Source organism: Aotus nancymaae, unplaced genomic scaffold, assembly GCF_030222135.1.
Source record: "Aotus nancymaae isolate 86718 unplaced genomic scaffold, 86718_ANA_hifiasm-v0.15.2.pri h1tg000058l, whole genome shotgun sequence".
NCBI lineage: Eukaryota > Metazoa > Chordata > Mammalia > Primates > Aotidae > Aotus > Aotus nancymaae.
In genome coordinates, this window is record NW_026988472.1 from 40,804,380 (window position 1) to 40,818,886 (window position 14,507).

The window sequence follows — 14,507 nt, forward strand, 5'->3', positions numbered from 1 at the left end:
TTCTCCAAACATTAATACCTTAATTTTAATAGTGACTGGCTTTTGATTTTCATCTTGTTTCACCTTTAAGGTTGTAGGAATGGATCTTACCACATACGTGCTGAAGTTCACATCCAGAACCATCTATCTCATGACTCTGGTCTACCAATCAAAGAAGAAAAATAGGTGTATGGATTTTCTATATTCACGTGAGTGCTGTTTAGCACAGATTCTTGACACCGCAGTGGCATATGACATAAAGCACAGATTGAATTCATGTGTCTGAGGGTGGACAAGGGGCTCTGTCCATCTCCTCTGGGCTTACTTTGCATCTGTGGGTTGGCCCAATGAAGCTGGGCTTAGCTAGGTGGCTCCACTTCAGGCTACAGTGGCTGTGATGGTTCTGCTCTATGTGCCCCTGGTTTTCCTCTTAGAATTAGTAGACTAGCCGGCACGAGCTCTTCTCATTACAGTGACAGAAGCACAGGACATGAAGGAAAAGTACCGAAGTCCTCTTAAGGCCTAGGCTCAGAATGGACATTCTATTGGACAACGCAGATCACATATCAAACCCAAAGTCAGAAGTAGAGGAATACATTTCACTCCTTTGTTGGGAGAGACACACATGCCAAAAGGCATGGAGGGGTCATTTCCCACACTAGCAAAGTCTTGCCCTCCTTATGTTTAGCAAACCCAGGGCTGAATAGCATTCAGTACTTTCTTGTCCAGTTTCTGACAAACAACTGGCTTGTCCCAGGATCTGGCAAGATTTAATTAATCTCTCAGTCCTGAGTTTGCCAAATGTACTTTCTTCACCCTTTTGAAAATCAGAATAATGATTCTCCATTTTAAAACTTCAGATCATAGTCAATAGGTCTTTAATTTAGTTTGCAAGTTCTCTTGGTTCTCTAAGATTCCATTTTATTGGCCCCAAAGAGTCTATCTTTCAAATTTTTATTTATTTGGGTCAAGGTTGCCTTTACCCTATTCATTACAAGGATGACTGTTCTCGACACAAAGGCAGCGGAATATGCAACAGATATTTACTTCTCATAACAGTCTTCATAGTAGGAATTGTTCACCTGGCCTATATTGAACTTTCAGGCATCTCAGAGAAAGGCAGAGGGGCATTTTTTGGTAGGAACAGAACCTTGGTTATCTACCCAATCAGCAAAGAAACATCATTATTTTCCACTATCGAATATTTTATATATGATATAAGGGAAAAATGGTGCAAATGTTTCAAATTTGGAATTCAAAGTTAAGATAAAGTCAATTTCATGTTTGACGGTGATCTATAACAAGCATTCTACAGTTATTGGCTATGTACATATTATGCAGTATTCTGAAATAGTCTTCCATCATCTTTTAAAATCAAGTGATTATAGTCACTGTTCATTATTATTATCATGACTGTTGAAAAAATGTTTAATTCTAAAAGCTGTGCATGCTGTTCCTAGATCAGATAATTTCAATTTCATATTAAAAATGTCATTTATACACAAGAACAAACCTTATTCACTGATCTTCTTGGAATGATGCCTCCATCTTTTATCTGTACACATGTCTTCAGGGAAATGAATAATGTTTGGAGTTAGCATGACCTGGGCAGCTAGGAGGTCCAAAAGACTCCAGATATGAAATTCAGTTACTAACGGTTGTTCTTCTGTAGACCATTCGCAAGTTTCCATCACAGCTTGCTCGGTCTTTGTGTGAATGAGGAAAAGGCACCTTTTTGGGGTATCTGCTCTGCCTTAGGAAGAAGTGCTTGGATTTCAGTGCTCCTCAACCTCCTCACTTGGTGCCCTTATGAGGGACTCAGCCTGAACAACCCTGAAAAGAGGGGTGAAACTGTTGGTGGCCCCTCTGGCAGGAGAGGGAGAGAGCAGGGAGAAGAAACAGTAGGCAAGGCACAGAAGGTTCATGGCAAAGGATAGAGACTGGGAGGAAAGAAAGGGAGAGAAGCAGAGGAGATATGTAGGTAACAAGTAGTGTTAATGATGATAGCAATAATAATCATCTCAAACAGCGATCAGACCTTTATGAAGCATCCAACACTCTGCTTGATGCTTCACATGTATGAACCCATCAATCCTCTTAAAAATTCAGAAAGATGAGTACTGTTATTATCTCTCATTTTGCAGATGGAGAAACTGAAGCACAGAGAGGTGGAGAAACATGCCCAATGTCACAAAGCTATTAAGTGGCATAACCAGGATGTGAGCCAGGTCATCTGATGCTCCCTCTTAAGCATGTGAAGTGATTACTGCAGAACACATGATGTGCCACCCACACTGTTATGACATTCCAGCTATTATTGGTGTGCATGCAGCACACACACACACACACAAATACACAAACACACACACTCACCATGGGCAGGAAGCAAATTACCATTGCCCTTGCCATTACTATGTGCACATAAATGAATTGGCCTCGGGTGCCTCTCTTTATGCTTATTTGAAAACATTTTGATGAAATGGACATTTCGCCAATGCCCATACTTAGGGTAACCAACTCATCCCAGTTTGCCTGGTATTTCAGCAGTTTTGACACCAAAAGTCACCCGTGTCCAGGGAAACCCCTCATTCCTGGGCAATCAGAACAGTTGGTCACACTACCCATACTAATATTAAGAACCAACTGTATGTTTTGTTATTTCTTCCCACTGAATACACAAGGGGGCATTGTAACCATTCAGTCATGCATTCCTCAAACATTTATTGAGCGCCTAATCAGAGGTGTGATTGCTGCCCAAGAGCCTAGCTCTGAGGATGGGGCAGGATGATAGGAAAGTGAGAAAGAATAAGATACGTATTCAAGGGAACAACACACCCAGAGCCCTTACTATGTGCCAAGCACTGTCATGAGCACACTTACACTTTACCTTATTTGTTCCTCAGAAACACCCTATGCAATAGTTACTATTAGCATCCTTGTTTGAAAAAAAAAAGAAAGAAGGCAAAGAGAGGTTAAGTACCTCGCCTGACATCATGCAGCTGGCAAGTGGTACCAAGCAGTGTTTGAACCCAGGCAGGCCCTCATTGCTCCACAGCTCATGCCTCTAACTGCTATGCCATGCTACACTGGGACAAAAAAGGACTCGAACCCCATCAAGGACCTAAGCCCCATCTGCATGGCCTCAGTCTCTCTAGCCCTGCTCAGGGGTTCTTCCCTAGACCAGTGGTTCTCAACCCTGGCTACACATTAAAATCCCCTGGAGAGGCTAAAAAATAATACTGATTTCTGAAGGCCCCAATTGCAGACATTTTGACTTAATTCAGTTGCTTTGGCCTGGGCGTCAGGATTTTTAAAAGCTCCTTATGAGGATCTAATGTGCAGCTGGGCCTAAGAACCTAGATGGCTAGACCCTACCTGTTAGCAAACTGAGCTACCCAGAGACCTCTAATCCACTGCTTCCAAATGTTAATGTGCAGCTCCATCAGCTGAGGACCAAATTAGAATGCAGATTCAGTAGGTTTGGGACAGGGAGGACCTAGAAGGCAGTGCTTCTAACAAGCTCCTGGGGGATGCTGACGCTGCTGGTCCATGGACCACATTTCAAGTGGCAAGGATTTTAAACCAAAGTGTGGTCCTTAGACCAAAAGCCTCAGTATTCCCTGCTTGTTAGAAATGCACCACCACAGAATCTGCATTTTAATGTACATTTGATCTGAGGAAACACTGCTCAAATCCTGCGCTCTCCTGCAGGTGCTGGGGATGAATTACAAATATGCCAAGGTATTGTCTCCCCTCTTAAGAACTTGCACAGTGACTCCCGGGGTCCAGCTGCAAGCAGCCTCATTGACCCCATGTGTATACAAATATAAGTTTCAGTGCTAGTAGCCATGGAGAAAAGGTTGGGAAGTCCTGCTCTAATAGTCTTACTGCCCCCTTCCCTCACGGCCCCAACAAGCCTTTGCTCACCCTGTTTCTCCCACCTGGGCAGACTCTGACGGGCCTCACCGAATTCCTGAAGGTCCAGCTCATGTCCCAATTCCTCCTCCATGGAACCATTCCAATTTTTCACATGGCCATTTCAACCGCATGGACTTTTCCTTCACATAAACACATAATGGCACTTCCTATGTGCTAGGCACTGTTTTAAGCCCATAACATTAATTCACTTAATCCTCACCTTATAAGTCAGAAAAAACTGAGGCACTGAGCAGTGGGGTAAGTTGCTGAAGGTCACACAGCTAATAAGTGGCAGTGTCAAATTCAAACGAATGCAGGTAATCTGGCTTCAGAATCACGACACAGACCCCTTCTCACTTAGAGAAGTATTTGCAAATAATGCAGAGTGTGAACAGTGAAGAAGACATATCAGTTTCCCGTGGCTGCCATAAGAACGGACTACAGACTGAGTGGCTTAAAACAACAGAAATTTATTGTCTCACAGTTCCAGAGGCCAGAAGTCTGAAATCAAAGTGACAGCAGGGCCACGCGCCCTCTGAAGGCTCTAGGGAAGAATCTTTCTTTGCCTCTTCCTGGTGTCTGATGCTTGCCAGCGATCGTTGGAGTTCCTTGGCTTGTAGATGCATCACCCCAATCTCTGCTTCCATCATCACATGACTTTCTTCTCTGTGTGTCTCTGCATCTTATCCTCTCCTTATAGGGGCATCAATCATTGGATTACAGCCCATTCTAATCCTGTATGGTCTTATCTTAAGTAATTATATCTGCAAAGACTCAATTTTCAAATAAAGTCACATTTTGAGGCTCCAGGTGGACATGAATTTTTTTTTGAGGGGGACACTTTTTAACTCAGTACGGAAGTGCCCAGAGATTGTTTCAAGGCAGAAAATGTATCTTTTATTTTTTATTATACTTTAAGTTCTGGGATACAAGTGTAGAATGGGCAGATTTTTTACACAGGTATACATGTGCCATGATGGTTTGCTACACCCATCAACCCATCATCTACATTAGGTATTTCTCTTAATGCTATCCCTCCCCTGAGCCCCCCACCCACCGACAGGCCTCTGTGTGTGATGTTTCCCTCCCTAAAAAAAAGATGAGCTCATGTCCTTTGCAGGGACATGAATGAAGCTGGAAACCATCATTCTCAGCAAACTAACACGAGAACAGAAAACCAAACACCACATGTTCTCACTCATAAGTGGGAGTTGAACAGTGAAAATGTCTCTTTTAAATGCTCAGCTCCTCACTGTCTCAAAATACTGCTAAGGCCTTAGGACCTGTGACTGACACCCTCCAGTTTCGGCTGAAGAGCGACCCATAGAGCAGCGGTAAGCTTTGATCAACAGACTCAAATGTCTTTAGCGGCCAAATATCCTTTTCTCCTTCTGCCTCGTGTTCAGCATCTGATAGTGCTTTCGGGTTCTTCCCAGAATAAATCAATCAGATTGATTTTACATGTATAACACATAAGATCAAAACAGCCACTTTTTTGTTTGTTTGTTTTGTTTTAAAGACACAGGGTCTCTCTTTGTTGTCGAGGCTGTAGTGCAGTGGTATGATCATAGCTCACTGCAGCCTTGAACTCCTCAGCTCAAAGTGATTCTCCCACCTCAGCCTCCCAAAGCACTGGGATTACATGCATAAGCCACTATACCTGGCCAAAATGGCCACTTTTGAAGGTTTTACAGGAAGCAGGTGCAAGGCGAAATGCGGTTGCTGGAGTGGTCAGGCAGCATCCAGGCCACTGTCTAGTGGGGAAGCAACTTATGATCTGCAGGAGCAGCCTGTGCCAATACTGTGGGGTTATGGAGGTCTTTGGGAGGACTACTTGAATGTCAGCAATTCTCAACGAAAGATCCAAGCCCTGTCTTTGATAAGCTAAGAATGAATCTTGTCACCACCAGTCTAGGGTCATGGGATGGATATTCCAAGCCAAGACCAATGGAAGCAATGTACAGAGGAAAGTTCCAACTCCAGGAAAATAACAAAAGAAGCAGTTTTCCCGTGCTGTCGACCTCACCCCAGAAATGCAGAAATCAGAGAGGGAAGTAGGTCCTGCCATCGTTTCAGTCACTGTCAGGTGACTTGTGGGTTTGGAATTACTCAATACTGGAACAGATAGGTGTTGGAATAAAAGTAGGAGCTACTGCTACTGAAAAAACAAGTGAAAAAGTAGGGAATGTGAGTGACAAAAATGTGATTGAAGTGGGAAAAGAAATGACCTTGAGGACTCTCCGCCCTTAAAAGATGACACTGATATGGAAGTTACTTCCGAGGATGTGTGGTAGTGTTACCGAGTATAAGAAATTTAACCCTCCAAACAGGAGGTGTTTCTGTCTCAGGGCCTTGAGGAAAGATTGGTATTCAGACTCTTCTAAGTTAAACCATTCTCTCTTCATGCCTGTTATCACTGCTATACCCCCCAAAACAAGGAAAATGAAGGAAAAAGAAAATTATGTCTCAGATCACCAAAGAACCATTACAGTTCCAGTTGTTAGAGCCAAAGATCTATATGTAAAGGAAGAAAAACCCCAACTTCTTCCCTGCAGCTCAGCAGATTTCTTGGATTTGGCTCACAGTTCTGAAAGCCTAGAAGCCATCTCAAGCCCAGGAGAACAATCAGATAACCTTTCAGAACAGAGAGCAGATACAGAACACATGGAGAACTGGCAAAACCTCTGAAAATCATTCAACATATGTGAGAAAAGACCAGGAGACAGAAATATTATTCATGGAAGGACAGGCCATCTTGTTATTTATTTACACTGTGCCAGAAGATTAAAGAAGTCTGGTTTCCATGCCTCCTTTGCAAGAAGATTCAGCTGGTTATTAAGGTTTTTATGGCATAGCTGAATCGGCGAGTTGCAGGGAACTGATAACCAGGACCAGGTCAGAGATCAAACCGCCAGTATTGAGCATCTCTACTCAGTGTAGTCCACTGTGTCTGCTCTTTTGTTCATGGAAACTTTTGTGTGCCAGGATACTTTCCCCATCTAAATTCATCTAAATTTGAGAGCAAGTCTTCAGAATGATTGATTTTGAAACTCCATTTACATAAAAAAATTACTTTAATCACTATATTCTTCCTCTAAAAAAGAGAGTCTAAGAGGAAGCAATTAACAAACAGAAAACTGCATTCATTCACCACATTATCTGAAGAATAACCTTTTCTCTAGTTAATACTTATTATTCACCCTTCTTTTTATTATTATTTGTTTTTAGAGAATGTTCTGAAGCATAAAAATCCAAAGTGGGGATTTTTGTTTGGTTTGTGAGAAAAACCTCAAGATAACAACAAGAAAATATAAATAATTTGATGTGTGTGGGTCACTTTACCTTGCAGTCAAGTTGCACGATACTAAGAAATCAAAAGAAAATGTAAGAATCTTGAAAAACAAGAAATTGTTCCAGCCAGGCACAGTGGTTCACGCCTGTAATTCTTACACTTTGGAAGGCTAAGGTAGAGGATCTCTTGAGTCCAGGAGTTTGAGACCAGCCTGGACAACATAGTGAGACCCTGTCTCTACAAAACATTTAAAAAAATTAGCCTGGCATGATGACACATGTCTGTGGTCCCAGCTACTCAGGAGGCTGAGGTGGGAGGATTGCTTGAATCTGGGAGGTTGAGGCTCCAGTGAGCCACATCACACCACTACCCTCCAGCCTGGGTGACAGAACGACACCCTGCCTCCAAAAATAAAGAATAAAATAAACGAGAAATTTGTTCCATGTATGCCTAGAACAATGATTATCAAACATTTTTGCTGACATGCCCCTAAAAGAATTTTGAAAACCCGTAAACTCCTTTGCACACTTTAGAAATCAAGGTGTAATTAACATAAAATAAACAATTTTTTAGCTTTTATTTTAGATTCAATGGTATGTGTGCAGATTTGTTTTATAGGTAAACTCATGTCATAAGGATTTGATGTACAGGTTATTTCATCACCCAGGTATTAAGCACAGTACCTGATAGATATTCTTTTCTGATCTTCTCCTTCCTCCCACCTCCACCCTCATGGAGGTCCCAGTATCTATTGTTCCCTTCTTTGTGTCCATGTGTTCTTGTTGTTTAATTCCCACTTATAAATGAGAACATGTGGTATTTGGTTTTCTGTTTCTGCATTACTTTGCTTAGGATAATGGCCTCCAGCTCCATCCTTGTTGCAGCAAATGACATAATCTCATTCTTTTTTATGGCTGCTTAGTATTCCATGGTGTATATATACCACATTTTCCTTATGCAGTCTACTGTTGATGGGCATTTAAGCTGATTCCATGTCTTTGCTATTGTAAATAGTGCCACAATGAACTTAAACATGTATGTGTCCTTATGGTAGAACAATTTCTTTTTCTTCAGGTATATACCCAATAGTGGAATTGCTGGGTTGAATGGTAACTCTGTTTTTAGTTCTTTAAGGAATTGCCACACTGCTTCCCACGATGGCTGAATTAGTTTATTCTCCCATCAGCAGTGTATAAGTGATCCCTTTTCTCTGCAACCTTGCCAGCGTCTCCTATTTTTTAATAACAGCTGTTCTGACTGGGGTCAGATGGTATCTCATCGTAGTTTTGATTTGTATTTCTCTAATGACTAGTGATATGGAACATTTTTTTCACATGCTTGTTGGCTGCATGTATGTCTTCTTTTGAAAACTATCTGTTTATATGTCCTTTGCCCACTTTTTAATAGGGTTATTTTTTGCTTGTAAATTTGTTTAAGATCATTGTAGAATCTGGATATTAGACCTTTGTTGGACGCATAGCTTGAAAATATTTCCTTCCATTTTGTAGGTTGTCTATTTACTCTGTTGCTGGTTTCTTGTGCTGTCCAGAAGCTCTTTAGTTTATTTAGATCCCATTTGTTGATTTTTGTTTTTGTTGCAATTGCTTTTGGTGTCTTGATCATGAAATATTTGCCAGGTTTATGTCCTGGCAAATGATACTTCCTAGGTTGTCTTCCAGAGTTTTTATAGTTTTAGGTTTTACATTTAAGCCTTTAATCCATCTTGAGTTTATTTTTGTATATGGTATAAGGAAGGAGGTCCAGTTTCATTCTTCTGCATACGGCTAGCCAGTTCTCCCAGCACCATTTATTGAGTAGGGAGTCCTTTCTCCATTGCCATTACTTGTTTTTGTAAGATTTGTCAAATATCAGATGGTTATAGGTGTGCAGTGTCATTTCTGAGCTCTCTATTCTGTTCCATTGGTCTATGTGTCTGTTTTTGTGCCAGTGCCATGCTGTTTTGGTTGCTGTAATCCTGTAGTATAGTTTGAAGTTGTAATGTGATTCCTCCAGCTTTGTTCTTTTTGCTTAAGATTGTCTTGGCTCCTTAGGCTCTTTTTTAGTTCCATATGAATTTTTAAATAGTTCCTTTTTTTCTGGTTCTATGAAGAATATCATTGGTAGTTTGACAAGAATAGCATTGAATCTGTAAACCGCTTTGAGCAGTATGACCATGTTAGTGATATTAATTCTTCCTATCCATGAGCATAGAATATTTTTCCATTTGTTTCTGTCATCTCTGATAGCTCTGAGTAGTGTTTTTAATTTTTGTTGTAGAGATCTTTCACCTCCCCGTTAGATGTATTTCTAGGTATTTTATTTTTTCTATGGCAATTAAATATACAAATCTTAAGAGCACCTTACCTATGTGTTGTAGACATCTGAATAACCACCACCCAAAACAAGGTGTGGAACATTTTTATCACCCCAAAATATTCCCTTATACCTCTTTCCAGGAAGTCCCCCAAACATTTCCTGATTGTGACTCTAGATTAGTTTTTCTTTTGCACATCTTCGACATCTAAGTTTTAAAAATACATTTAATTACTTGCAGAGTGATTAGCTAAAAGTTTCCCACACTTCTTCAGTTAGGAATGAAAGTGAATATTGGAGCCACCTTGTGTATTATTTGTAATTTTCTATGTACAGAATTTTACTTAAAGATGTCTAGTTCTCACACTTTGGTCCCAAGTATCCACGCAATCATTTTTGTGCTCCTTATTTATTATATCCTGAATGAAATAACCTCATCAGAATGGTAGGAACATTTGCAACCACAAGCTTGGTGTTCAGAGTGAGCCAACCATGTCAGCAGTGCCCTTTCTAGAATGCTGTCAAGGGAAGAGGGGCATGTTGGGGGTTAGGGAAGTGGGGGGGTTCCCTGCTACATTTGACTCTTCAGTTGGCATTTGAACTTGAACCATTGGAAAACTGTCTGTGGATGAGCTATTTTATTCCCCAGGTAGACTGAGGTATAATGATAAAGGAACAGAAATTGGAACAAAAGACCTGGGTAGGGGACTCAATTCTGTCATTACTGTGTGATCAAGGACAGAGTTCTCAAACTTTCTGAGCCTGGGTCAAATGGCACTAAAACCTATATCCCTGGAATGTTCCAAGGAAAATGTTAGGTAAGAATAGTGAAAGTGCTTTGTAGAATGTCAAGTTCTCATCAGTGAGACTTTACTATTCTTTTAAACAGGTGCTAGTTTTTCTACTTTTAATTCTCACTTAACATTGCATGTAGAGATCTCAACAAATATGTGTCAGTTGAAGGATATATTTATTTATAATAAATAACAATAAGGAGTTAAAATTATTTTTTAGGGAGTCAAAAATTTATCAATTAAATTTTCAACACATACATGAGTATGGAGTTCTTACATATGCTTAATACACAAATATAAGGTACAAGAAACAAGCCACATTCCATTTACAAGGGAGCAAAACATTAATTTCTACACTTTAGTACTATGAAGATCTGTACAGAAAATTGTCACCATTCATTCTTTTCCCACCAGTAAAATTAAGTAATGCCACATAATATAGCCTCTCTTTCTATCCCTAATCATACCTTCAGTTATCCTGAGAACTGTTCCAAATATTTTTACGCTTATATAAATTGTAAAGCTAAGAACAAGAAATGCCATTCTAGTAAGGGTATAATGTAGTCGATCTTATGAATCTGGATAATTAATAAATTCACCTGGAAAATCATTATTAAGGTTCCACTATGAGCCAGGTATTCAGGCAGGAATTGGATACAACAACAAGACGGTGGAGGAGATGCTGGACAAGATGGGGTAAGCCATTTACATCCTACCCGTCTTACTCACCACAACTAAAACCTCTGGGCAGGAAACAAAACCACAACAACAAACAATTGTCTGAGGACCGAAAAGTAAGTAATAGTAGGCAGATTGGCTAGGGAAAACAAAACGTGATTAAGTCAGTACAATGGTGAAATTCCTGTTTTTGTTTTTCCCTCTTTTATCTCCCACTTTTGACCACAGGGTGGCCCAAGTTGCAGAGTTGTATAAGTGGCTTTATCTACCCTGGGACTCCTCTCTTCCTTAGGTCCTCAGTCCTCTCTACTAAGATGAAGAAAAAGAGAACAAGAACCATATCTGAGAGGTTTTTATGGGCCAGGCCCAAAAGTGGCACACATCACTTCTGCCCACATTTCATTGGCCAGGACTCAGGCCTACGGCCATCCTTAGCTGCAAGGGAGCATGGGAAATGTGTCTAGCTATATGCCCAAGAGGAAAGTAAAATAAAGCTACCAGTCAGCACTAAAAAAGTCTGTGCCACATAAGTGCTTTGGTAGGAAAAGGGTGTACAGACAGCTTTGTGAACATAGAGGAGGAAATTCTAAATCAGAATGGGGAGACAGAGACTAAAGAAGGCTTTCTGGACAGGATATGAGTTTTGCAGGAAAATTAGAAGGGGAAAAAGGGGGAGCATGGGAGGTGACCATAGCATGTAAAAGACGCAGAGGCAGGAAATACGCTGATGAATTTGGGAGACCCCACATGGTTTTCTCTTCCTTGGGCAATCGCTGTGCTATGGTTTAGCTATGGTTTGTTTGTCCCCAACAAGTCTCATGCTGAAATGTGATCCCCAACATTGGAGGTGAGCCTGGTGGGAGGTGTTCGGATCATGGCGGCGGATCCCTCATGAATGGCTTGGTGCCATTCTCATGGGAGTAAGTTCTCACTGTTAGTTCCTGCAAGAACTGGTTGTCGGAAAGAGCCTGACGCCTCCTGCTCTCCCTCTTGCTTCTGCTCTCACTGCATGATCTCTGTACATATCAGCTCTCCTTTACCTTCTGCTGTTAGTGGAAGCTTCCTGAGGTGTTCACCAGAAGCAGATGCTGGCACCATGCTTCTTGTACAGTCTGCAGAACCATGAGCCAAATAAACCTCTTCTCTGTAGAAATTACCCAGCCTCAGGTATTCCTTTATAGCAACACAAACAGACTAAGACAGGTTGCACACAGAGAGAGAGCCAGGAGATGAGCCTGGAGAGGGAGGCAGGGGCCAAGATTTAATCCAGAAAATTCAGTAGTGTCAGCGATGGATGTGGAGCAGAGGCACAATAGAATCTGGTTTCCCTTTTAGAAACAGCCTGGTACTTGTGTGGAGGGTAGCTGGAGGCAGAAATAGAGTTAGGAGACTTTTGCAATGGTCCAAGCAAGATGCAAGTTGGGCTTCAGGTAAGCAGTGGAGTGCAGTGATGGGATCAGGTAGGAGAGCTGAGATATTCATGAATCAAAATCAATAGTACTAATTGCACTTATGGTAAATGAAATTATAAAAAGAGTAAAGGAAAATTCCTTTGTTTCATTCATTTGTTGGTTTATTCCTTCAACAAATATTTTTTGAACATCTATGTGTGTTCCTCCAGGTGCTAGAAATACAACAATGAATAAACAAGGAATGTTCCTGTCCTTAAAGAGTTTGCATTCTGGTGGAAAATTTTAAAACATTTTAAGTAAATATAAACTTATAGCATGATTAAGGTTGCCATTCTTTAGCAGATAATATGTTGTGTTTGAGATCCTTGTGTGACACCTGTGTGGAGATTGTTGAATTGGATGTTATTTCTATGCGCCTGTTGCTCAGGAGAGAAGCCTTGGCCACAGATGTAGATTTGGGAGTCATCAGCATATGGATAGTTGCAAGTGACAAAAAGAAAAACAATACAGACTAGGGCATGCAGACAAGGGAATTCATTGGCTTAGGACACCAAAAAGCCTAGGAGTTGTTTCTTTGGCTTCAGGAATAGCTGGATCCAGAAGTTTATATGATAATTTGGGGGATTTTGTCTCTCTTTTAATGTCCTGGACTTTCTTGAGCATGATGGTCTCTGGCAGCCTCAAAGTCCCCAGTTTACATTTATTGGTTCAACAACCCCATCAGAGACTGGGTGCAGTGCCTCATGCCTGTAATCCCAGGCTGAGGCAGGAGGATCGCTTAAGGCCAGGAGTTCAAGACCAGTCTGGGCAACATAGCAAGACCCATCTCTACAAAAACGTTAAAAACTAACCTGGTATGGTGGTGCACATCTGTAGTCCCAGCTACTTAGGAGGCTGAGGTGAGAGGATCACTTGCGACAGGTAATTCAATGCTGCAGTGAGGTACGATCACACAATTCTACTCCAGCCTGGGCAACAGAGTAAAACCCTGTTTCAGGAAAAAAAAAAATTCAGAGTTGCATTTTTGTTTGTTTGTTTTCTGTAGTTCTAGCAGAATAATCTCAGTGAATACTTTCTGGCCCATTGAGCGTTACATGCCTATTCCTGAACCAAGCACTGTAGCCTGGAGTTGGGATATTCTGATTGGCCACGCCTGGGTCACAGACCCAAACCTGTGGCCATGGGTGGGGCGGGGTTAGCTTCCACAAGTGTGTTCTTCCAGAAAAGAGGAATTCTGGTACTAGCTGGGGCTAAGAGACAAAGACTAGAATGTTCTCTACAGGTGGAAACTGAGGTTTTAGATATTCATGAGATCACCCTTGGAGGACATATAATGAGAACCCTGAGCTGATGTAAAGTCCTGGGAAGCACGACACCTAGGAGTTGAATAGAAAAAGATGATCCTGCAAAAGAGACAGAGGAGTGGCCAGAGGGGTAGGAGGAGATCCTGAAGCTACTGATGTCCCAGAAACCAACTCAGTCAGTTTTGAAAAGGGCTGAGTGGTTAATGATGTCAACAGTCACAGAGGAGTCAATGAAAACGAAGAGAGGAGAGGCTGTATTACAAAACCCTGGGCACGAAAGACTATGGGGGAAAGCTAGACAATACCCCTCACAGGCTGGAAGGTAGTATTAAGGAGGAGCTGGTAGAAAGTACACCAGATTGTTTGGAAGGACGATCCAGGGAGTTTACAATATCAAATGGTTCTAAACGTCTCAGCTTCTCAAACTAAGAGGCAGGCATATCCAGAGGGTCAGGAAAGCCACGGGATGAATGCAGGACATCTCTCTTGATTTTAATTTTATGCAAAAAATTATGAGGGCTCACATTATTTCTTTAAGAAAACATACTATTTTGGGAGGCCAAGGCAGGGGGATTGCCTGAGCTCAGGAGTTCCGGACCAGCTTGGGCAACATGGTGAAACCCCATCTCTACTAAAATACAAAAAAATTAGCCAGGCATGGCAGCGTGTGCCAGCTACTCAGAAGGCTGAGGCAGAGAATTGCTTGAACCTGGGAGGCAGAGGTTGCACTGAGCTGAGATTATGCCACTGCACTCCAGCCCAGACGACAGAGTGAGACTCTGTCTAAAAAAAAAAATTTTTTAAAAAAGGAAAAAGA

The 14,507-nt window shown here is 41.4% G+C and overlaps 1 pseudogene; it reads left to right on the forward strand.

Annotated features, from left to right (window-relative positions):
- The window catches only part of LOC105705484 (protein Mdm4-like), a 32,117-nt pseudogene extending 25,365 nt beyond the window's left edge, over positions 1–6,752 (forward strand).
- Positions 6,753–14,507: the final 7,755 nt, after the last annotated feature.